This window comes from Protopterus annectens, chromosome 1.part0 (genome assembly GCF_019279795.1).
Source record: "Protopterus annectens isolate FY-2018-M chromosome 1.part0, PAN1.0, whole genome shotgun sequence".
NCBI classification, from domain to species: domain Eukaryota; kingdom Metazoa; phylum Chordata; order Ceratodontiformes; family Protopteridae; genus Protopterus; species Protopterus annectens.
Window position 1 is genome coordinate 1,476,043,830 of NC_056725.1, and position 25,397 is coordinate 1,476,069,226.

The following is a 25,397-nucleotide window of genomic DNA, read 5'->3' on the forward strand; positions in this document are numbered from 1 at the left end:
AGCTTGGCACACATGAACTAATGGAGTATGTGTGCCACAAGGGGAGATTTTTTATACCACCTAATCAGTCCTGTATGTGAAGGCCATTAGCACAATTTATGAGTTACAGACAATGGGACTGTAACTGGCAGTGAAGCTGGACTGAACCAATCCTCTGAACCAGTAGTACCTGGCCTGAAGGAGCTCAGCAGCAGGTAGCATTTGTAGTCTACCTAATGTCGACCTGCATGCCATTGGAACTTCATGCTGCAGAATTCCAAAAGGAATACACATGATACATTAAACCTGATGGTAATACTGTACCACAACATATGACACCACCATAAACATCACCTAACAGCCAATGGTATACCAGGTATATATCACACAGGTAGGGAAGATGGATTGTCACTGTCCTACTTCGGACACGCTAGAAGAGTTTTTGTGGGGTCTGTTCAAGCAGCTTTATTTTATACAAACACATCATGACAGAAGTTTACTGACTTTAACTTAAGCAACTTATATACAAACTAACTGCTGCAATCATATATGCTTACACCCTGGCCACACTCTCAAAATGGCACTAGGAATGGCATGTGCCTGGCATTTATACGTGCACGTTCAGTCTTTAACCTGCTTCTTTAAGACATAGCACACAGCATGTGCACTCTTATCTAACTCCTCCCTCTTGAAAAAATTAAACATGCAAGGTTATGAATCTACTTGGCATGCAGATATCACAGACAGTTCTCAATCATGTATTTATACAAGATAAGATACTAGGCTTAAAATGGCTCGCAAGGGCAGTTAGCCTAGTACTAATCTATGAACCTATGAACCTATATATACACAGTTAAGTCCATGTTGCTGCATATTTCACACTGGGACTGGATACTCATCCATACTGAGTGACATAAAACTGGGAATTGGGCTTAGCAACTGGAGCTGTCTCTGCAAAATGTTCAATGCTAGAATTGTTTGGGTCATCTTCAGGAATGGAATCAGAGGTAGGAATACACTCTGGAATGGGAATAACATATGAGTCACTCTGAGATCTAGAGTCTGTGTCACTGAAACAATGTTGTGATGATGATTCTGATACAGGAAGAAGATGCCTGTGATTTCTCCTGTACTCCATACCCTCATATTCTACAAGGTAGGATCTCAGAGCAGGACATATGCCTGTAACTTGACCAATCCAGTCGAAACCTTCCGATGTTTGTATTCTCACCATCTCTCCTTCCCTCAATGGACAAAGAAATCTTTTCAACTTGTCATAAGTGGACTTCTGGATAGAACGCTTCTTGAATAATTGAGCTGGTCTTATTGTTCTTAGCTTTAGGCCTCAATAAACTTGAACTTATAGATAGCGTAGTTCTGGTTTGCCTGGAAAGAAGTCTTTGAGCAGGTGAGCTGAGAATATTGTCACAGGGTATGTTTCTGAGATTAAGCAAATCACTCGCCTCTTAGTGGATGTGGAACCTGGGTGACTACAATGCAAAATCTAGATGTAGTCATGTTGTAAGAAAGCAGGAACAACAATTTTAGGACCTTTGAAAATAATGCCATCTTCCATCAACATTTCATCTCTGTAAGTAAAACAGGTTTGCACTTCAGGTGGTACACTAGATTGCTTTAACGGACATCCAATATTAATGTAATGATTGAGCTTTTGCAAATTTGGATCAGTCTTTGTGTGATCTCTCAACTCATCATGCCTAGTGGTAGAAAAATTATGCACTGAAATCATGTCAAAGTCAAAATTCCCTGTGTCAAGCTGTTCTATTGAATTCCTGGGTGATCTGGATAAGGTATCAGCCAGATAGAATAGTTTGCCTTTCGAATAGACCATTTTGAAGTTGTATTTTTGCAGTTTGAGCATCATTCTTTGTAATCTTTTCGGAGCTGAATGCATAGGCTTCTTCAGAATAGTAACCAGAGGTTGGTGGTCATTCTCAAAATGAATAGCTTGATCATAAACATAATCATGAAACTTGGAACATGCAAATACTATTGCTAAAAGTTCTTTCACAATTTGAGCATACTGCAGCTCAGTTTGGATAAGTGTTCTAGATGCACAGGCTACTGGTCTGCCCTCTTGAAGTATAACTGTGCCAAGACCAAATTTTGAAGCATCACAGGAAAGAGTAACTGGTTTGTTTACATCATAGTATCTTAATGTAGCTGGGGTGGCAATTTCCCGCTTGAGGTCATCAAATACCTTTTGGTGCTGCTCTAACCATGACCATGCAACATTTTTGCACATTAGGTCTTTTAAAGGTGCTGTCAACTCAATGAAGTCTGGTATAAACTTGCCTAAATAGTTGACCATGCCTAAGAAACGCTGAATAGCTTGAACATTGTCTGGTGCTGACATCTCAAGAATAGCTGCTTGCTTGGTCGGGTCTGGTCTCAAGCTAGTACTGGTAAATAAATGACCTACATATGTAACTTCTGAAAGTATGAATTTGCATTTCAGAGGATTGAGCTTCAAGTTTACTTCACATGCTCTGTCTAGAACTTTCTTTTGGCTTCTGTCATGCTCTGCTTCACCATTGCCTCCAACCAATAAATCATCTACTATTATACAACAAAGATAACCCCCCAAAAAATTGTCCCACTGCATGTTGAAAAACTTGCAGAATTTATTCCAAATGGCATCCTTAGAAATCTGTATCTGCCAAATGGAGTACCAAAAGTGGTTAGTAATGAGAATTTGTGATCAAGCATCACTTGCCAAAATGAACTCTTTGTATCCAAAACAGAAAAAATTGTGGCATTTGGTATTAGGGCTGCACCTCTGTGACTCTGTGTATTGGATGATAATGTCTTTCCAATGCTTTGTTCAAATCTTTTCGGTCAATACATATTCTGAATTCATCTGAGCCTTTTTTGTGAGCTGCTACCATAGACAATACCAATTCAGTTTGTTCTGTAACTGGACAAATTACACCTTGCTGCTCCATTTTATCCAACTGAGCCTTAACTTTATCCTACATAGCTATCAGAACTCTTCTTGCTGGTCTGACTGTTGGAGTGACCTCTGGGTCTAGCTTCATGGAATACACTACTGGAAGTTTGCCCAACCTGTCATCACAAACATCAGCATACTTTGAGAAAATGGCTTCAGAAAAATTAGAACTATGAGATGCACTTATGTGATGAACCTTTTTGGTAAAAGAAAGCAGATTCATTCTCAAACTGTCTTTGAGACCCAATAAAGACTGTACTGGTCCTCTAACTACATAGAACAGCAAGCTGTAGAAATTCTTGACCAAATAACATGAAAGCATCACTAAGCCTTCAGTCTGAATCTCTTCACCATAAGCAACAAGTTTTGTACTACTGGCCACATTGAGTTGCTCTTTAGTTCTCACTCTAGCAAATGTGTCTGCTGATATAATATTACACTTTGAACCAGTGTCTACTTTAAGTTCTGTGGATTTACCCTTGATCCGGACAGTACAGAACACTTCGCATTTTGCCAATAAATTCACTGCATCAGCTCTTTCACCAGTTACTGATATACCATCCACATAGAAAGCTGACAGCTGCGTCTCTACTTGATCAACCTGCTTCTTTATGTGAATTTTCTTTACAACTCTGTGAGGTTTACTTGATTTGAAAACTTTTTGGAAATGGTTCCATTTTTTACACTTGTGAAATTGCTGACCATATGCTAAGCATTTCTTTCTTTTAGACTCATGATTTGCACCACAATTGCGACAGTAAACAATGAAGCCAGGCTTGGGTTTTGCTGTTTCATGATTGTACTATACTGAGCATGCTCCTTTAACTGAACTGGGCTTAGAACTTGCTGGAAAACTCCATGGTTTCCTTGATGAGCCAGCAGGGGTTGTGGCTGTCATGTGCTTAGGCCTACTTCTGTTTACTATGTGTTACATGCTATCTACATTTGCTCTGAAGCCTGCTATAACCATGCTGTTGTCACTTGCAAGCATATTTGTGCTCACAGTAGCACAATTAATACCACACACAAGCCTGTCCTTTATTAACTCATCTTTTAAGTCACCAAACTGACATGTTTGTCAGATCAGTTATATAAGCTGCAAAAGTTTCCCCTTGTTTCTGATCTCTCGTGTAAAACAAATGCCTCTCTAATATAATATTTGCCTGGGGATTACACATTTCTCTGAACTTGCACTTCAAACACTCGGGGTCGTCATTTGACTCAGCCTGCACACCAGTACGACAGTTTTCATCTTCTCCTTCATATACTGCTGGTGCATACACAAATGAACACTCTTTTTCTATGGCCTCTGACCCAGCTAGGTTTAGCAAAATGAATGCCTTGGTGTGTGCATCTTTATCTGAATAAGCTGCTTGTATAAAATTATTGTACTATTGCTTAAATATTCTCCAATTCTCTGCAATATTCTGATCAAATACAAGAGACAAGGGCTTTTGAAATACATCTGCCATATTAGCACATACCAATGAAGGGTTTTGCAAATAAGCATGAACATATATATATATATATATCTATATATATCTATACATATCTATATATATATATATATATATATATATATATATATATATATATATATATACACACATATGCCAGAAATTTATGCCAGTACTTGTAACTTTGCTCAGTAGCACAACGAGCCTCTGCATAACTGAACTTTGCAAAATATATTTCTCTTGGGCACTGTAATATTCTTGAAATTACTGTATTGCACGAAATCAACTCTTATCAGTATAAGAATCATATCAAATAACTGCATGATGCAAGCCTCTGCGTAACTGGAGTTTGCGAAATAAGTCTCTAGGGCACCGTAATACTTTTGAAATTATTGTATTTCTAAAGTAATTTATCATCATTTTAAGAAACATTTCAAATAACTGCTTGATGCAAATGAACTGGGCAGGCAAAGCTCAGAGTCAATAACATTTCGAAGTAAAATTACTTTGCGAATAAACTGTACGCAACACACTGGAACTTCCCCAAAATGGCGGTACCTTTCTAGGCAGTTCTTTACAGTACAAGGAACACTCTGTAATAGGGGCACTTTGCGAATAGACACACCCAGCACAATAAACTTTTCAAAATGGCTATACTTTGACTGCACTTCACAAAATAGTTGCACTTTGCACACAAATAACTCTTCAAAATACATACACAGTAATAAGCACACACTGTAAGCACTTTTACACACTTTGAGATACTTCAAATAACTATAGTTATGCTCTTGATACAATATGAAGCCGTAGTTATGCCAAAACACAGCACTTTGCCAAAAACATGCAGGCTCATTGCTTTATTTATGTGTAATGTGCACTTTTTGCCCTTATTATATTTGTTTTGCTCTTTTAATCTTTATTCACACCCATTCTACTTTTTTTGTGCTCATTTTACTCTAAACATGTCCGTTTTGCCATAAACATACTTGTTCTCCCTTTAAACATGCTTGTTTTATTTTTCTGTTAATTGTTTCATCAAATACCTTTACTTTAAACATTTCCCTTAGTTAATAAGCCTTTTACGCATCCCGCTTGTTTAGTAATGCATTTTGTGCCCTTGTAATGCCCCGTTTTGTCCTTTTTATGAAATAAAAAATGTGCATGTATTCTCATTACCTTTGCTTCTTTTCTGGATCTTTTTTGTGCTCATTCCTGTTAGTTTACCTTCACTGTCATCTCTGCACCTCATGGCTCTGAAGATTATTCTCTGCGATCCCGGTTCTGACAACATGTCGCTCTCCTCCTTTGGACACAACAGAAGAGTCTTTGTGGGTTCTGTTCAAGCAGCTTTATTTTATACAAACACATCACGATAGAGGTTTACTGACTTTAACTTAAGTAACTTATATACACACTAACTGCTGCAATCATACATGCTTACTCCCTGGCCGCACTCTCACACTGGCACTAGGAATGGCATGTGCCTGGCATTTATATGTGCACGCTCAGTCTTTGGCATCCTTCTTAAAGACACAGCACATGCACTCTGATCTACATGGATTTAGCAGTATAAGAGTAACCCATGACAGGGTGGCAATGGCATTGTGTATTAATCACAAAAGAGACATATACGGACATTACACTGAATGCCACCCACCAAGCATGTCCAAAGTAGATGATTACTGGGAAAATGGTGGTGCACTCATTAATACACCAGTCCGTATCACTGTGACACTGTTCAAAATCCCGGGGGTAAGATAGACACTAAACACTGCAGTTACAAGGTATGTGATACATAAACCAAAGGAAAGACATAAGCAATGGTGAAAATAATTAGCAGCATTGCAAATATGGACAAGAAAGCATGTGACTGAAAGATAAGCAACAATAATATCAATTCCACAGATGTATCCTGATGCCTGAACAGTCTTGCTTACTTTCTGTGGTATATCAGCCTATCGTTCTCTGTCCCACATGTGTTGAAAAACAGAAAAAGTAAATAAAAGGGTCCATGCACAACAATAACTGCATGCAGCTGAACAAGAATGCTTGCTGTGGAATAAGCAATCATCATTTACTTATACTTACAACAGAACACTTGCACCCTTTCCTTAACCTTTTCTTTTAATTTTTGGAGAAGATCATGCTGGTGCCTGTTTGTGGCAGTGTAACAAGGTTGGTACTGGTGATTATTTGCACAGTGTAACAATGCTGGTACTGGTGCCTATTCAGGGCTGTGTAACAAGGCTGGGACTGGTGATTATTTTGGCAGTGTAACTATGCTGGTACTGGTGTCTATTCAGGGCTGTGTAACAATGCTGGTCATCATCATCATCATCATCATCAGCCCCCTTTTTCCCATTTTTTCGACATGGGGTCAGGCTATCATGTTAACTGTCGCCAACTCTCTCAATTCAGTGCCACACTCCTGCCTTTTTCAACACTCAAGCCTGATTGTCGCAGATCTTCTTTCACACAATCCATCCACCTCTTTGCTGGATGTCCTTGCTTCCTCTTACCTTCTTCCTGTCTGTCCCAGATCTTCCTCACCAAATCGTCTTCTGCTTTTCTACACATGTGCCCAAACCACCATAATCTGTTCTCTTTGATCTTTTTTTTGCAATTGGAGCTACTTCGGCTTCTGGTCTTATGTCCTCATTTCTTCATCTGTACCACAGTGTGCATCTTACCACCTTTCTCAGGCACTTCATTTCTATCACCTCTAGCTTCTTCAGCTGTTCTGCCTTTACTGCCCAGGTTTCTGTACCATACAGTAGTACTGGTCGCACCACTGTCTTGTACACCTTTCTTTTCAGCTTCTTTGGCATTCTTCTGTCTTAGATTTCACTGGATACTCTATGCCAGTTGGCTGCAGCCCCTCTGATTCTAGCTTTGACCTCTTCATTCAGACTACCCTTCTCCTGAACCACCCCTCCCAGATACTTGAAGCTGTTTACCTGTTCCACTATCTTTCCTTCTAGCTCTAGTCTCAGCTTCTTCTGAGCTCCCCATTTTGCTGCCATTACCACCATCTTATCTGTGCTTAGTTTCATCCCATGTGCCTTCAGATTTGCATTCCATTCTCCTATCCTTTCCTGAAGTTCTAGCTCAGAGTCTGCCTGTACTGCCACATCGTCTGCATACAGAAGCTTTGTTGAGCTCTCCCCTCCAACCTGTTTGCTAATGTAGTCCATCACCAGTATGAACAGCAGTGGGCTCAGAGCTGTACCCTGATGTACACCCACTCCCACTTGAAACCCCTCTATGAGGCCAAACACTGTTCGTACTTGAGTCACTGGGTCCTTGTACATAGTCTGCACTAATTCTACCAATGTTTCTGGGACTTCAAACCACTGAAGTACTGTCCAGATTAGCTTTCTTGGGACCTTGTCATATGCTTTCTCCAAGTCTAGGAATGCCCAGTTAGGCTAACTCCTCATTTCTAGCTTCTTCTCAAGTATCTGTCTCAATGCAAACATTGGGTCAATTGTGTTGCATCCTGATCATAACAATGCTGGTACTGGTGCCTATTCAGGGTACTGTAACTATGCTGGTACTGGTGCCTGTTTGGGGAACTGTAACTATGCTGATACTGGTGACTATTTAGCGCACTGTAACTCGGCTGGTATTGGTTCCTATTCAGGGCACTGTAACTAGGCTGGTACTAGTGACTATTTAGGGCACTGTAACTATGCTGGTACTGGTGCCTATTCAGGGTACTGTAACTATGCTGAAACTGGTGCCTGTTTGGGGCACTGTAACTATGCTGGTACTGGTGCCTATTCAGGGTACTGTAACTATTCTGATACTGGTGCCTGTATGGGGCACTGTAACTATGCTGGTACTGGTGCCTATTCAGGGCAGTGTAACAATGCTGGTACTGCTGAGCATGGATGATGCTCATGACATTACTCACCTCCCCAGTAAGGCAATGGTTTGCATTTCGCATGAACTAGGGCCCATAAAGGAGCTCTTCAACAGGCTGAAATCATGGTGCTAATGTAGGAGGTAGAGACATATTCAGTTTCCTTCCTGCACCATGTGAGAATCCTTTCAAACTCAGCCCCTTCAGAAGCCATGGCCACTTCACAGGCTAATGTCAAGGCAAACGTCATAGCAGTTTTGAATTAGCACATGACATGGGAACCACTGATGTGTATTGATGGGCAGCATGGTAGCATGATATAGCTCAATGCCACTACAGAGCTGCACAACTATAGCAGGTTAGGCCTCATGAGGTATCAAGCTTGTACATAATACTTTAATGAGCAGTAGTTGGCTGATGCATTGCCACTCATTGTGTGGTGGGGAAATAGTATACCTTTGGGCAATGAGTTGAATGTCATGAAGGCCACCAATCCATCAAAGTCACAGGCCTGCCCATGCATGCATACAGTACTCTTCAGTCTACATTGCACGTGGATGGGCAGGCATGAGCTTCAGTGTGCAGTCTAGGGCTGGTATGCATTGTAATAAATTGGTGATTCGGATGCATTTACACTAAACTGCCTCATTAGAATATTTCCTTCTCTTTGAGTCCTGAACAAGTGTGATATAAACAGCCACAGCCATTGTTGTGCTCACTGCCTTATCTAGTCTCGTATAATATACTGAGTGAATCATGAATCAAATAATTACTTTGTTCCACAAAGTAAATAATTGTTGTACATCTGCTGTGGTATGGATACACAGGCCAGTGGCAGGTGAAGAGGGTGACAGGATAAGTGTATATGACATTTTTATTGTTGGGAGAGTTGTGTCACAGCAAGCTACTGAGAGCGGGATCAGGAAGGCAAAGTGAGTAACAAATACAGGATGTGTGTTATTATATGGAGCACATGATTGCTGTGCTTTGCTGGGCACAGGTCAGTACAGGCTAATGACAGGGTGCATCTCACTACACATTCCATTCCTATGTTGCCCTACTGGATCCCTTGATAGAAGAAGTTTGTTATACTAGGACATGGCAGTCATAGCACCTTACGGAGCTACTGATGCTAATGCCACATGGGTGCATAATTAGTACAGATGGCACTGCACATATTTTGTGCCTGATTCCTGACCAGAGGGGCATGTCCACAAGTACAAGTATATATGAGACACATATATTAATGCTTCAGAAGCTTTCCTGGGCACATTCAGAGGACAGTACCATCAATGTGCTGCTGAAGGTTCACAATGAGTAGTTACTTTGGATTCTGAGCACAGAGAAGACCAGACGTTCCTTCTGTGAATGTGTGCGGCTTGAGCAGGTTGTGGATATTAATGTAGGTGGTGGCCACAACAAATCAGCTCCACTGGTTCATCATAGGTTCACTAATATGATTCTGCTTGTTTGGGCAAAGACCCAGGTCACTGCATGAGAGAAGATGACCATTAGTAGTAGTCCACCATTACAAACCAGGCTCAGTTCCTAGGAGAACTTCCTGGTGTCTCAGTCTAGTGAAAGTGAAAGTGTCCATGATTTGTTTAGACTTTTGAGTGTGGGGGATGAACTGTATGCACCTTCCTATGTCTCTATGGAGGATTCCTGAAGCGGATATTTCTTTATGTCAGTAGAACATTTAGGTGGTACTCCAGTGCCATAAGCTCAGGAATGCTCATCACCACCACATTTCTTCTACAGACGTGTCTGTGATGCAGGCATGAAGGCATACCATACAAGGTACATTTGTTTACATTCCATGCATAACTGTTGCATGTACTGTAGTTGCAGAACTGGGAAGTAGTATTTTCACATTTTAGCAGTTTTACAGGCTGACATTTATCTTTCTATTTTCACAAGTGTTATGGTCATAGTTTCCCCTCAGTAGATCAAGGCATGCCTGAAATCAGTGCTGCATTAGACAAGGATGATGGTGGTGGTGGCCTAAGAATAGCACATTCAGAGGATACAGTGCCACTGTTAGCAGCAGCAGTGAAATGTATCATACCACCCACATCCAGTGACAAAGCTTTGTTGATTGTAGAACTTACACCTATCTCTTCTGAGCCCATGGAAGAACAGATCATGCCTGATATCATTACAGAGAGAAGACCTTCCTTCCCTGCACACTGCTAGCACTGGATAGTGACACCACCACAGAACATGGGATTGGCAGGCTGGTTGGCACCAATGCCAAGCATCCAACTGATTGCCCAAAGTTGGTGTCCAATTGGGCACTACTCAATGGCATGGTAGTTATCCAGGCAGAGACAGATGCCATCACGGGCAAATCAGAGATGGCAGCTGCAGTGCATGCTTGCCAAAAAAACATATATAAGGGCTTTGCCCAACTTACTTGCATGTTTAACAGGCAGTTGATTAGCTCTACTTCGTCCATGGGACCTTCTACCTTTATACACCAGGGCTGACATTGTTTACAAAGCCACTGCTTATCGGCTGTGGTCACACCCCACAGGATAGGTAAATTAAGGTCATGTTCTGCTACTAACCCCATATCACACACTGGTGGTGAGTCTGATGTGACACAAAGTGTCTGCCTGCGCAGGTGTATCCTACAGTGCAGTTAAGCACATGGTAGAGCAAGGTGGTCTTGGTCTCAAAGTTCACTTTAGTCCTTGCCAGTGGGTGTTGTTGCAGCTGCTATTCCTCAGAGGGGATACTCCTATGGCCAGGAACATTCATGAACTGTGTCATTCCTACCTGAGAATATACAGTACAAGTCACAGCCAGAGCTTGTTAGTGTAACACCATTGGCATAATCAGAGAAAGCGTTTTGTAGCTTGGGCTGTAAGGATTACATTCAAGTTATTGTGCTTCATCAGTGTACAATATCTTTAGCAGTAAGGTCCATGGTACGGTCATATATAAAGACTGAAAAGCGTAGGGGATCAGTATTGATAGTCCCAGTATCAATATACTGATTATTGATTATTGACATAGACTTGTAAGGTCCTGTTGGACACAGACTTTTGAAATCAGTTAAAAGCATTATTGTACCATGACCCAAGCTTGATGGACAATCCAATATACATAAGACAGCAGAAATTTATAAGTGTAATTGTACAACAAAGCCTTTTACACAAAACAATAAGAAACTTCCATTGGGATAAGTGCAAACATTACAAACAGGAGCACACTGTAATATGAAATGTACATTGAGATACATATGAACATTGTATACTACCTACTTGTAGTTAAGTAATATTAACTAGCCTGAAGCCAATTATTTTAATGTATCTTTAAAATTATTCCATATCTTTAAGGCAAGCAAAGTAATAGGTTTCGGTTAAGTAAAGATGAAACTTACTCTAAAAATTATGCAAGTTTTTCTCATTTCATAAATGTCGTGAAAGCAAATTCTATGTTGCTAACATTTATTTTTGAGGAGGCCCGTTCTGCTGCAGTTAGTTTAAAGGCTTATTAATTTCCAGTGCTACACAAGATTTGCCACCCTTCTTATAACTTTCCTTGTATTCCATTTTGTGGTATTTTACTGGCCTTTACCAGCCCACTCATTAAGCCTTCCCAACATCCTTCTGATTCATTCTTTTACTCACCCTTCCATAACTCTTGACCTCTTAGCACAATAAATCTGAACAAAGCTTAAAATAAGAGAGGGACGAAGGTCCAGAAATAGGGACAGATTTTAAATATTGCTCTTATAAACTTAAAAATTTGCTAGACTAATAGGATTTGTGTTAGCTGCATTTTTGAAGGAAACAAAGTCTGAAACTTAAATGTATGTTATTATTTAGTGAGCGCACTCAGTTCTCGGTGATTTGCCAGAAAACCACAAAGTTTATGAGGAACAAACAAAAAAAAGAGGCAAAAATCTGGACATTCTGCTTAAATCTGGACAATTGAGAGGGGTTCACCCTTCTCTAGTATTAGCACACCACATTATCCTGTTAGGGTTTTCCCTTCAAGGCAGAATAACTCAGCAGTAACCCTTTCTTTGTTTATGTAGTGGGAGAAATTATCATCCAACATTCATGAATGGCTCATATCTTACAGTATGCTCTTCTTTCTCTCTCTCCCATTTGTGGCCAGAAAGCATGGTAGTATACTAGCTGCAATATTCCTATGTCTTCAGCATGGATATGTGTTTCCACGTGCAAGCTCCATGTGTCTATAGTTTAAATACTCCTTGTCTAGGGCTATGATAGTAAATAACATTTCCTATTGAAGGAATACAACTCACATTTTTTCCTTAAATTGTGCTCCTGTAACAGGCTCTTACAAAATCACTGTAGGAGGGATGGGCAATCTGGCATTGGCAACTCATTCCCAAACCTCTTTGCCCAGCTTATCCAGCATCCTATATCAGACCCAGGACATATGTGATATAGAGTGCCAGTTCTCTATGACAATGAGCCAACATAATTTAAACTTTCCCCCCATTTTTCTGTTATTTCACATCCTTCTAATTGACTTCCACTTATAACTAATCATGTCTCATGCCAATCTATTTCATTTCAGATGGGTCAAATGTCTACCTGCACTTTCTTTCCCTAATGCAGAACTTAACACCCTCTCTCTCCAGTCCTTCCTTATTGCATCATCATGTAATGACACATTGTTAGCTATTTCCACTAACAGAATGACATATATCCTATTGTAGTCCAGGCCTTTTCCCTTGTCATGCTATAAAGTAATATTATATGAAGGGTAACTTACACTATGATAATTGTTGTTGAGTGGTTGTCTGTCACCTAACCATGTCTCTGCATCTAGACTGGCGAGTATAAGAAAACAGATGCTCACTTTTACCTCTAGGGTCCTTACTCAACTGGAGAAATTAATTGCAAGCAATTCCAATACTATTGCCAAGAATATCATGTGGACAAAACAACCGGATCATGTCAGAATGACACCAAAAGATGAGACGCTCAGGTCTGAAGGTGTCAGGCATACTACTGGGAAGAGGAAAGGACAATGACAAGCAGTGTTAGAGGAGATGAAAAAGGTGGATTAAAGCTGAAAGAATGTCCACCTGCTGAGATGCTCAAAGATGAAAGGAAAGCCTGAAGCTATAGCGAATTATACACCACTGCAACATGAAACATATGAACTATGAATCAAGGTAAATGAGATATGGTTAGGGATGAGATAACACGATTAAACATTAACATCTTGGGAAGTAATAAACCAAATTGACAGAAATGGGTAATTATATGTCAAATAATAACTGGATCTTCTACTGTGTATGACAGTCCTGCAGAAGAAATGGAATAACTCTCATAATTAAAAACAGTAAAAAAATCAGCATTTGGTTACAATCCAAAAATGACAAAATGATCTCAATTGAACTCCAAAGCAAGCCATTCAGCATTATGGTGATACAAGGTTATGCTCTAACCACAGATGATGAAGAGTAGGAAATTGTCCAATTACATGGAAATAATACCAAAAAAAGATCATATCATTATAGGTGAATGGGATGTTAAAGATGGAAGTCAAAGAACTACATTTGTAGGTAAATTTGGCCTAAGTAAAAATTTATGTGGGGCACAGACTAGTACAATTCTGCGAAGATAATTCACTGTTCATGCCAAGCACTCTTTTCACTATTTCCAGGTGGTCAAGTCCGAAATCAGATTGACTATATATCTTGCAATCAAAGGTGGAAGAGGTCTACATAATCTGCAAAGACACGGCCTGGAGCTGACTATGGCTCAGAGATTCACCTTCTTTTCTCAATGTTTAGAATTAAAAATAGAAATTAATGAAGGCCCCCAGGTTAACTCGATATGAGCTCAGCAATATTCCAAAGGAATATATAGTGTTGTTGAGGAACAGCTCTAAGGGATATGGCCTAGTAAATAGAGCACTATGGTCAATCATTTGTGATATTGTCCAGAAGGTGTCAACAAAAAATAATCCAAATAGATATAAGAATAAGATGACAGAATACTTACATGTAAAAGCTTTGAAAGAGGCTGAGGAAAGATGAAGAACAAGAAGAAGGTGAGCAAAAGTCAATGGTGATGGGATGGAAAAATATGTCAGTATGAATGCAGCATTTCAGAGAATAGCAAGAAGAAATAATGAGTTATATTTAAATGAGCAGCAGAAAGAATTGGTAGAATATAATAGAGTGGAAATGACAAGAGAGCTCCTCAAAAAGGCTAACAATATTAAGTGAAATTTCAAGGTAAAAATGGGGATGATAAAATATGAAGATGATAGGGACCCTGCAAAAACATAAAGTATTAAAGGGAGGTGGCAAGAATATACAGAAGAGCTATAGAAGAAGAACCCCCAAACAGCACTGGGGATTCATTTACTTGGTCAAATAGTCAGAATATTGAGTGTGTTGAGTTTTGCATTTATTTTAGTCAGTTGCTGACAAGAATCATGGAATTTTAATATCTGTCATTACTTACCCACCTGCATAAAGGCTGTTTTTTTTTTGTTTGTTTTTTTTTTTAAGTTTTATGAATTTAACTTCGACCTTTTGGGCTTTGAGTATGTGTGTGTTTGAATTTTACTGATGAATACAATGGTATGTCCTCTGATCTAGCAGCAGACATCCTTGAGAGAGAAGATTGCAAGAAGTGATGGAATTCCAGCCAAGTTGTTTAAAGTCTTGCAAAATAGTGGTGTTAAACTGTTGGTTTGAATTTGCCATCAAATTAAGAAATCCCAGTTGTTGCTTTATTTAGGTATGTTAAAAAGTATCCCAGTTTTAAGAAATTTGTGTTCTTTGTATCGGAAGGGGTAAGGCCTTTTTGTAGTGGGAAGAATTGCCAAATAGATATTGAGTCAAGAGAGTTATATTGACTATTGCTAGATGCAACAAAAACTTTGGGTATAAATGACAAAAGATCATTTAAGAGATTAACGGTACTAAGGATGGGAGATTATGAAATTAGTCATCTCACACACTATAATATATTTAAAGTAAATGTTTTAATTTTTATCCATTTATTCATTTTATATTGCATTGCATGTTTTCTGAATTTATATATATATATTTAGACACAATATGTTCATTTTTTTACTTTAATGCTTTCTGGCAGTTTTTGGTATGGTAATCTAATGTTTCTAACAAATTAGATTTTAAGTATATATATTAGTTGTAGTGAATAATGTGATCAGCAATAAATCATTGTTAAAGTAACTTTTATTCCAATATGATTATTTTGATAATGTTTTTTAGATGAAAATGAAAGCGCTTTAAAAGTGTTTTAGTTTTGATTAATAGCAAGACATGCTTTTCCCCTGCCAACATTTAGTTCTTAACAGAGTTTACTTCTCTATAAATAAAAACTGAACAGACTTTATTGAATGCTGGATTATTTTGTACATTTATATACATTTTGGGTCAATACACCTCCTGAAGCTGGACATCAGTTATTCCTCATTTACATCCGTCTCTGTCTCTTTACACACACACACACACACACACACACACACACACACACACACACACACACACACACACACACACACACACACACATATATGTATATAAGAAATACATATATACATGATATATGCACGCAAACATAGTCATGTCTATGTCAGGAGCTTGAGTTTTCAGAAACTCAAAATTCACATTGCCTAAGTGATATGATCAAGTTTCAAAAACCTGAACTTCAAAAAAAAAAAATCTACCTTTTTTCTATATTTTTGGAGGAAGGAAAGTGCCCTGCACCCTCACATCCCCTGCATATTATATATACCAACTCCGAGATCGCACAACAGCGGGGAAAATTATAAATTCCCCGATTTTCACTCTACCACGATCTACATTCAAAAGCTTCATGTTTTTAGAAACTTGATCTTATCACCGCAACAATGTAAATTCCAAGTTTTTAAAAACTCCAGTTTCTGAAGGGGACCCATTGAGAGAACAGAAAACTTCAAAAAACAATCAGAGAGGTTGTACAAGGACAGCTACTGGTAAGATGTATTTATATCTGCAAAAGTTTGGGATAGTGAAGGTAGTTGTGTGAAACTATGGATAAGTATAACAAAGTGAATGGAAGGGGTGGGGGAGTATAGATAGAAAGCTGCTGGGATGGAAGCGAGCTGATGGGACGAAAGTAGTTAAATGGTGTAGGGCAACTAGGAAAGAGGGCAGCAGGACAGTAGGGATGGTTTGGTGATGTGTTTCAGCTATTTATACATAGGCTAAGTTACATAACAAATGTAGCAGGGTAACGTACATTAAAAACTAGGTGCAGCTTTGCAGGTCTTTTACTTATGCTGCGGAGGTGATTTTTTTTCTTCAGCAGGCTGGGCAGAGGTACATTCCTTACCGATGATTAAGCCAAGGTATAGCCTTTTATGGACCATTTTTCCAGTAACAGATAAATCAAGGCTTTTATCCAATGTCTTTAAAGTAGAAACAGGACTAAAGAGTGTAAAAGTAAACTGGTGTACATCACTGGGACCAGCAAACTGCGGGGAGTGGCAGTGGAGGATTTATGCTGCAGACATCATTCTTTTCTGTAACCTGTATATGCATGAGTGTTTTTTTTTTGTTTTTATTTTTTTGCATGCTAGTATAGAGTCATGTATATGTAAATTCTGCATTGTATGCTCTTTCCATGTTGGCATCTCTGCATGTTGCATGCATGGTTGCTGCAAACATATTATCCTACTGTATTCTGTCAATCCACTTTTTTTTTTTTTTCTGAAGACATCTGGAGTTTGGTGCTTTTAATATCATTAGGCAGCTAATTCCAAATGGCTGGACCCAGCCTAGAGAAGAATCTTTCACTTACTATACTTTTGAAGTAGGGCAGGCCTAGGAAAGGTCATCATGCCAGCTGCTTCTAAGCGAATAGGCTTGATCCCTGAAAGGTAATTTTACCTGCTGTAGTGAGGCATTAAATTAACTTTAACACTTTGAAAAGAAGTGTAATTAACAAAAATGTGTGTCTGTTAGGAAGTGACATCCATTTGATATCTTGTACTTATTTGTAGTAATGCATGCATGGGTCACCCAATAGTATAAATCTAAACATTTTGTTCTCAGCATTAACGTCCTCCTTCACAGCTGCCTAATATTAAACTAAATGTATTAAACAAATACTCAATTTGTAAAGCAAAAACCCAATTCCTATAAGAATGTCCGAGTTGCCTGCATGGCATTGGTTTGACATAAATACAGGTTTTTATGAAATGTAACCCACAGGAGAATAGCTCAGCTAATTGTTAATAACTACAGAGTCTCTGTAATTGAATAAGATGATTTATTTTAAATTCTAAGGGTGGTATTCATAATTTTGGGCTTTACATTTTTGTAGAGGTGATCTGCAAAAAGTGATGCTACATGGTTGTGCAAATCCTGAACTTTCAGGCTGACTACAGAAATGTGGAGAACTTTTTATGAATATGACGTATCACAAAAGAGTAACATGCTTAACACATAAGCAATAGCGGAACAACTACTATTCTGTCAAGGTGCTTTACGGGTATGTGTATAAGTTTGATTCATATACATGAATCTATAATGAGCTCATTTGCATACTAAGCATGTAAATAGCCCTGCACTTGTGCCAGTAAGCAGCAGTTTTCTTGTAGAATATGGACATGCAATGGGAGATCAGCTGGTCCTTGTGCATACCTGGATATTTTTATTGAAGGGGTCATTTTGGTGCTACTGCATACCTAGACATATTAATAATGGGATCGCTTGGGTGAATGTTTAATTTTGGTGCTTGTGCGTACCTTGCTAGAACATATTACTGAAGGGGTCACTCTGGGAAATGTTTCATTTTAGTGCTTATGCCTTCTGGGAAATGTTACCGAAAGGATTGCTTTATTTGTGTGTCAAGGAAGTACTTATATATACATGGTCAGACTGCTGAAGTGATCGCTGGGAAAAATAACTTATTGGATCATTTTAGCACTTGTGTATACATAAGACAAACTAATGAAGGGGATGCTGGGAGAAATAATTAATTTTTATGTTAAGAAAGTGCTTGTGTATACTTGAACAAACTACTGAAGGGATGGGGCAATATCAAAGGTGAAGCACCTCATTTAACAAAGGATGTGCATACAGCACAGATGTTGGACTATGAATTCCAAAATCACTTCATTAACATATTATGCTTTACAACATTTCTCATTTGCATCTCATTATTTTTAAGGCCTTTTGCATTAGTATGAATGGCTTCTATGATTCTTGCCTTTGCTATTCCGATTTGTAAGCAGTAGGACTCCCCCTATCACATTTGCAAATTTACCCCAGGGATCATGTCAGTCACCCTGCTAGACAGGGGACCAGGGAAGTAAATATTGTGGGATGAAATAGCCAGGGAATTGTTATGGCTAGGCTTGTATATGCCCTTGGGCCCACAGCCTAATACCAACCTATGAACCTGTGACTACGAATACAGGCCTTAGACTCATGACTGTTTGTCCTTGAAGAATTAGATGGAAAGTATAAAGGGTTATTATAACATATTAAGTCAGACATCATTTTATCTCAGAGTTTCCCCATTTCTCTGAAGCACAGTGATCTTGGAATTAGAATGGATGAGTACTAGAGCTGTGGAAGGTGCAATTTCCCCAAAGTTGAGAAAGTGCAAAAAATTTAAAGAGCAGCAAGGTTTGCATTCACTATTTTTCAATAGTTTGGCTCTACATCTGGGTTTGGTAAAATTTAAGGAACAGCTAGTGAAAATTGGGTATCTTGATAATAATGCATTCAATTTTTCCTTAAAGAATATAGAGCAACACCACTCACATACAGCCACAGGACTATTTACCTGAGCATGTGTTGGTGAACCCTGTTTTCAAATCTAAAATTTGATGATTTCAGCAGACTAGTGAAGTCATGACACCATAAAAAGATAAAAAACATATTATGCTGATATGAAAATGCATTCTACTCAGCATGATTTGAAAGCAAATATGTGCATTTATAGATAGTTGAATTCTGTTTGAGCATCCCTAACTTTTCCACTGAAACCTATACTGTTTTAATATGAAAGTCCTTTGAGTAGAAGGGACCATATCCTTCAATATCTGCTTAGAAGTTCCAGAAAAAGTCAGAAATACTGAAGTGACAAAGGCCCAAAATCAAGGACAGTTGTTATATTATTTTAATTCACTTGAAAAGTTACTAGAACAATTGGCTTTGTACCAACAAGAAGTATGAAGCTCTAATTTCTTGTATTTTTGATTGATTGTAATTCCCAGAGGTTTACAAGTTGTTGTGTATTTCGGCTTTTCCCAGTTAGGGGTCGCCACAGCGGAACTCCGGTCCGCTAATGATTGGCAGTAGATTTTTATGTGCCGAGTTGCCAGCCCTGATGCACAACCTTCAACGAAGGTATGCCCATTTATGCATGTCTCCACACAGAAGACGCTCTAGCTGAGAATCGAATGGGACAATGTCTTATTGAGAGGCGACAGCGCTACCGCAGCATCACCATCAACAGAGGTTTACAAGAAAATCAAAATTTTTAGAAAGGACTGAGCAAAACTATAAGGCAAACTTAGAGATATTCTGAAATTTTAGGGACAGATGAGAGGCGTGAAGGGGTGAATACTTGAAAATAGGTTTAGGTTATTAGATTTTGAAATATAATAAAGTTCAGAAATTTGGTTGCATGCTACCCACTATGTAACCAGCATAACTAAATCATGCTTATTTCAAAGACTGCATGTGTTTTTGCCATTTTTTTACATGCTCTAATGATGTATTTTAAAAGAAGCTCAGTCATCAAAGTCCTATAATTTGGAAATAATCAGAACAGCTGCAGTATGCAAGCAGATTAATAACTATTTAAATGCCTATAAAAGAACATAGTGATTTGTAATATGATCTTACAGTTTGCAGAATATGCTCTCCCTGAGGTAGTGCTACTATAATATGGTGTTTGGCATGTAATAGGAGTTCTACAAAAGTAGCAACAATAGAATAGAGACAGAACATTACTCCTAAGGGCATACAGACTCCAAGACAAAGTCATACCTTGCCAAGCCGAATCACTCTCTAACGACAAATTTCAGAGAGTGACCAAGTACTATCCAGACAAAAAGCCAGCAGAATGACCTTGTCATGACTGTTATGGGCATATGGAGAGGTGCTCAGCATGATCCATATACAATAAAATAGATGTCCTCAAGGCCAGTCACATCTAAGCCAAGGGCATGTGCCAGCAATCCATAACAGAGAATTTGGATTTAGACATCTTGAAGCAGTTTCAGGTCTGTTAATACCATATTAAGGATATATCAGATGTATGACATCAGCAGCAGAATTTATGATGTAATCCACTGCATACACAGCAACATCTACATGTGATGTCAGCTTTTTTATGAGAAACAATGCATACAATTTTTCATGAGAATGCCACTTGGACTTGATAAGATATTATAATGTAATATAATAAGTTTCTGTGCTATGAATTTCTCAATGATGTAACAGAAATTAGGGTACATTAGATATGTATGGATGACACATTCACCACTGTGAAGGCTGCCAGCCTAGCCAGCTAGAATTGTGCAGATAATTCTATCATTTGTAAATATGAATGTTGAACTACAGATTTGTTTTCTAAAATGACAGAATATGCTGTGAAATGTGAACTTGAAACAATGTAACAACATTGCCCTCTGCTGTAAAGAAAGATAAGACAAGAATTTCTTGTTTGTCCTTTGAAGTTCAAATTATTTCATGATTGTCTTTGATGTTTACAATTCGGCTCCGGTCGGGCTAGATGAAGGCATCCTGCCTATTGTTTTAACTTAAGGAATAATTACTAGAGTTTACATGTGGAATGTATTTTACTGATGTAGTTTCCTGCAGCTGCAAGATAACAAATGTATGTAGTTTCTGTTGGCCTGGAACACCAGGAAAGTGACAGAATGAGGGAATGTTTACCAGAACTGCAATTTCAATTTAAACAGAGAGAATTAGAAGGCATAAAGCATTTTTGTCTTGATCATCCAACTCACAGAACTGTCTTGCTCATATGTAAGTTATCTTAGACATGTGTTTTCTTTTAGAAATAGCTTGGAACTAAAAAGATTAGACTAAGTGTTTTTCTGTGATGTCAGAACTGTACTACTGATTTATTTTAAGTATTTCTGTGTGATCTCTGAACTCTTGACTAGCACTGTGTAGTGGAAAGTATTGTCTTGTGGTTTTAATTATTTATTATTAAATATTTTAAAACCTTTTAATTGTGGCTGGTTTGTGCAGAGATAATTTAAGTTCTTAAGAATACTTGTATGCCTTTGGTAAAACTGTACAAAGCCACTCTAATAGCTTTAGCCCTGGGTTATACTACCAATTGGATAATAATATTGCACAGTAATAATTGGACACCCTTTTAAGGGCCTTTGAGTAGCTGATAATTATTAGTGGGTGGTGGCAGCTATTACCATTTAGTCTGGGAAAAAGGGGCACAGCTGGAATACTTGTGCCAGCCTTCCCCATGAGTGTCTGTGCAGTTGTATAAATTCTTCTCAAAGTGTGTGTGTGTGTGTGTGTGTGTCAGCTACTTGGGCAGGGACACCAAGCACTGATTTGACAGATAGGGTGCTAGAGGTTTTTTCTTGCCCACTAGGCTGAGATCTGGACCCTATAGCTGTGCTAGTGTGGAGTCTTAGTCCACAGTCATCCCCTTTGGGAAAAACAAAGTGCCCACAAATTACCACATAGGTGGTAATCCATTAATTATGGAAGAAGTAATTAGGGATTTGGGGACCCAAGTAGATAGCAATCTCTCCTTTGACAATCATGTTACCAAAGTGGTTAGAAAGACCTTCTATATAGCCCACCTTATCACGAAAGGGTTCACATCTAGATCAAGAGAGGTCATTGTGCCCCTCTACTCATCACTCATCAGGCCCATAATTGAATACAATGCCCTATTCGGGATGTACCTTACCCGACACCTGCAGCAACTGGAAAGATCCCAAAAGTACCTCACCAAGGGACTCAAACAGATGCCCTACGCAGTTAGGCTAAAGAAACTCCAGCTCTACTCAGTTGCTTACCACCTACTCAGAGGCAATCTGTGCCTGACGTATAAAGCCATGTCCAACCCAGAATTAATGGACATGCTCCACCTCAGGAAATCCAAATCTCTTAGAGCTACACGCTCCAGGGACTTAAGCCTCAGCACAGAAATAAATAGGACATGCTGGAGGGATAGATTCATATCCCAGAGGCTCCCCTCACTCTGGAACAAAATCCCAATCCATGTTAGACAGAGCCCCTCAATGACCCTCTTCAAGAGAAATCTTGACAAGTGGATGGGAGATCATAGGTTTACCCCTGGGATCTCTTCTGTGTCCCTACTAGAAAGAGGCACAGTAAACTAACCTTAAAAGGGCTATCTTCTGTGACTTACTATACAGAGGCACAGTCAACTAATCTAAAAGGGTGGCGAAAGCCAAACACACACTGGCTAGGCTTATAAATGCCCTAGGGCAGATAGCCTAGTATCTACCTATCAACCTATGAACCTATGGGGACCTGGAGAGCAAGGGAGTGACCAGCCCCGGACTGACTGTGATCTCTGTGTGCTCTTAAGGGAAATTGCACTTTACTGTGTGTATTTGTTATCCTTTCCTCATATATGAGACGCACTCTCTGGTGTTAGTGGTGAGGATTGAGGCTCCTTGATTGCTGGGCCAGGGCATGGGCGTCACAAACACAAAGACAGGATGTCCTGATATAAAGATAGTTGAGTTTTTGTGCCTTTTAGGAAGACACAGAATGACATGAGATGTCCATGGCCATTTGATGTACGAATTATACAATATTAAAAAAATATGAGAGTCATATGGCCAGATGTAGGTCCATGACAGAATTCCAGTTTAGAAAAAAAATAGACAGAAAATATTGAACAAAACTGACTGAAAGAAGCATATGACAAAAGCTAAGAATCCCAAATACACACAAACACACACACACACACACACACACACACACACACACACACACACACACACGCACACACACAAACACACAGATACACACTTCATATATGGTCTAGCCACACTGATTTCTATTTTGCATAAATGATGGAAGGGATACATTAATCTTATATAATGTTAACAATACCTTCAGGTTTTGCTTAGTCTGCCAGCTTCTCAGCATGAGTGAGATATAGCATCAAGCACTCTTGCTACAAAGCACTGGTGAACAACTGAAATTTAAATGTTGACATAAACAGTTTAAACCTAAATATGGCCAATCTATAGTACACGATTTTAGGGGAAAATTCCTCTCACTACAAGTCATGCACCCTTATACCCTGCTACTTAATATTCCTACTATGAGAGGACAGTGTCCTGGAAAAATGCAATACTTTTTTTTCAGACAAAAAGGAGTACTTCTTTTTTTTTCCAAGATTACCTAACCCCAACGTTGGGATTCATTTAAAGAGGAATGTGGTGGCAAAACTACAAGATGTGGCCAAAGGTATATTACCCTGCAGGAAGAGTAGCTTAAAATCTGTTCATATTTTAGTTTATTAATGTTAAAACTGGGTTGTTGTATGAATCCTTCAGTAAAGCATTCATTTTACAAGACTGTTTTCTAAAGTCCATTGCTCCTTCAGACACCCTACTACCTGCTATAGTCACTTATTTGCACATGAAAATGTGAACAGTGGACTAAAGTTTACATGTTTATTCACTTGCTAGCTCTTATTCCTGAGATTTACAGTGCCATCTGTTTTTAAGTAACAGGACAATGCAATGAGTATCCAAAAATAATCAAGATACATATATACAGCAAAGTAAACTTAAGGTAAGTATGTTTTTGTACAAACATACTGCCTCATGATGTCACTACTACAGCATCTACCAGCAGCCACAGGTGGCTATAGAAAAATAAATGCATTGTCAGAGAAGTTCTCTGAGAAGCTGCAATTACATATGACCAAAAGCAATTTGAAAGACACTTAACAGGCAGTTTTTTTTCCTGAAAAGAATGCTCTTTAAATTGTACTCTCTCAGAAAAAAATCTGATTGTTTAAAGAAAAAAATACACATCTGCAAGAGTAGAGGGTCATCCCAAAAATAATTATTCCTCATCCAGTATTAACATCATCTCAGGATAATTAAGTTTGGCTATCATAGCCTTCTCAAACAAATACACATACATAGACATGCAGAAATGCATATACGCACATAAGCATAACCAGGCACATGCAAAAACGCAAGTATGTCCAAATACACATACGCACACGCACACACACGCGCACACACACACATATTTATGTGAGGACTAGTAATTTTCTAATCATGAACCGGTTTTGCTGTTTTAAGTCTTCATTCTGAGAAACAGTCACTTTTGAGATCTTTGAAATTCAGTCAGGGAAGATTTTTGCACATCTTGTATGAAGTGACAAGTCTGAATACAGACGTTATCCAGAAAGTAGGTGCACAGTATTTCAGTACTCCTTTGCTCACAGACACATTGCCATAACAGACATGAAGTTGGCTAAAACTCACTTCTAATTTAAATTGCAGAGTTTCATTTTTGAAAGGCCATGGTAAGCATAAATGTATAACAACTAAAACTGTGACAACATTGTGCTACAATAATGCTGTTTTCAGTAGTTCATAATTAGGTACTAGGCTATCAGCCCTGGGGCCTATATAAGCCTAGCCAAAAAGGTTCCCTGGTTTCGCCACCCAAGAAAATTATTTTCCTGTGCCCCTGTCAAGCAGTGCCGCAGAAATGATCTCTGAGGTGAATTTTCTATTTCCCATCCAGTCGTCAAGATTTTTCTTAAAGAGGGCCAATGAGGAGCTTTGCTTGACATGAATGGGTAGTTTGTTCCAGAGTATAGGAAGTCTCTGGGACAGGAATCTATCCTTCCAGCATGTTCTGTTTGTTGTGATGACAAGGTTTAGGTCCCTGGAGCATGTGTTTCAGAGAAATTGGGATTTCTTTAAGTGTAGCATGTCCAACAGCTCTGGGTTTGACATAGCCTTGTATGTTAGGCAGAGATCGCCTCTGAGTAGGCAATATGCGATGGAGTAGAGCTGGAGTTTTTTGAGATGGTCTGCTTATGGCATCTGTTTGATGCCGGTAATCCTCTTAGTGAGG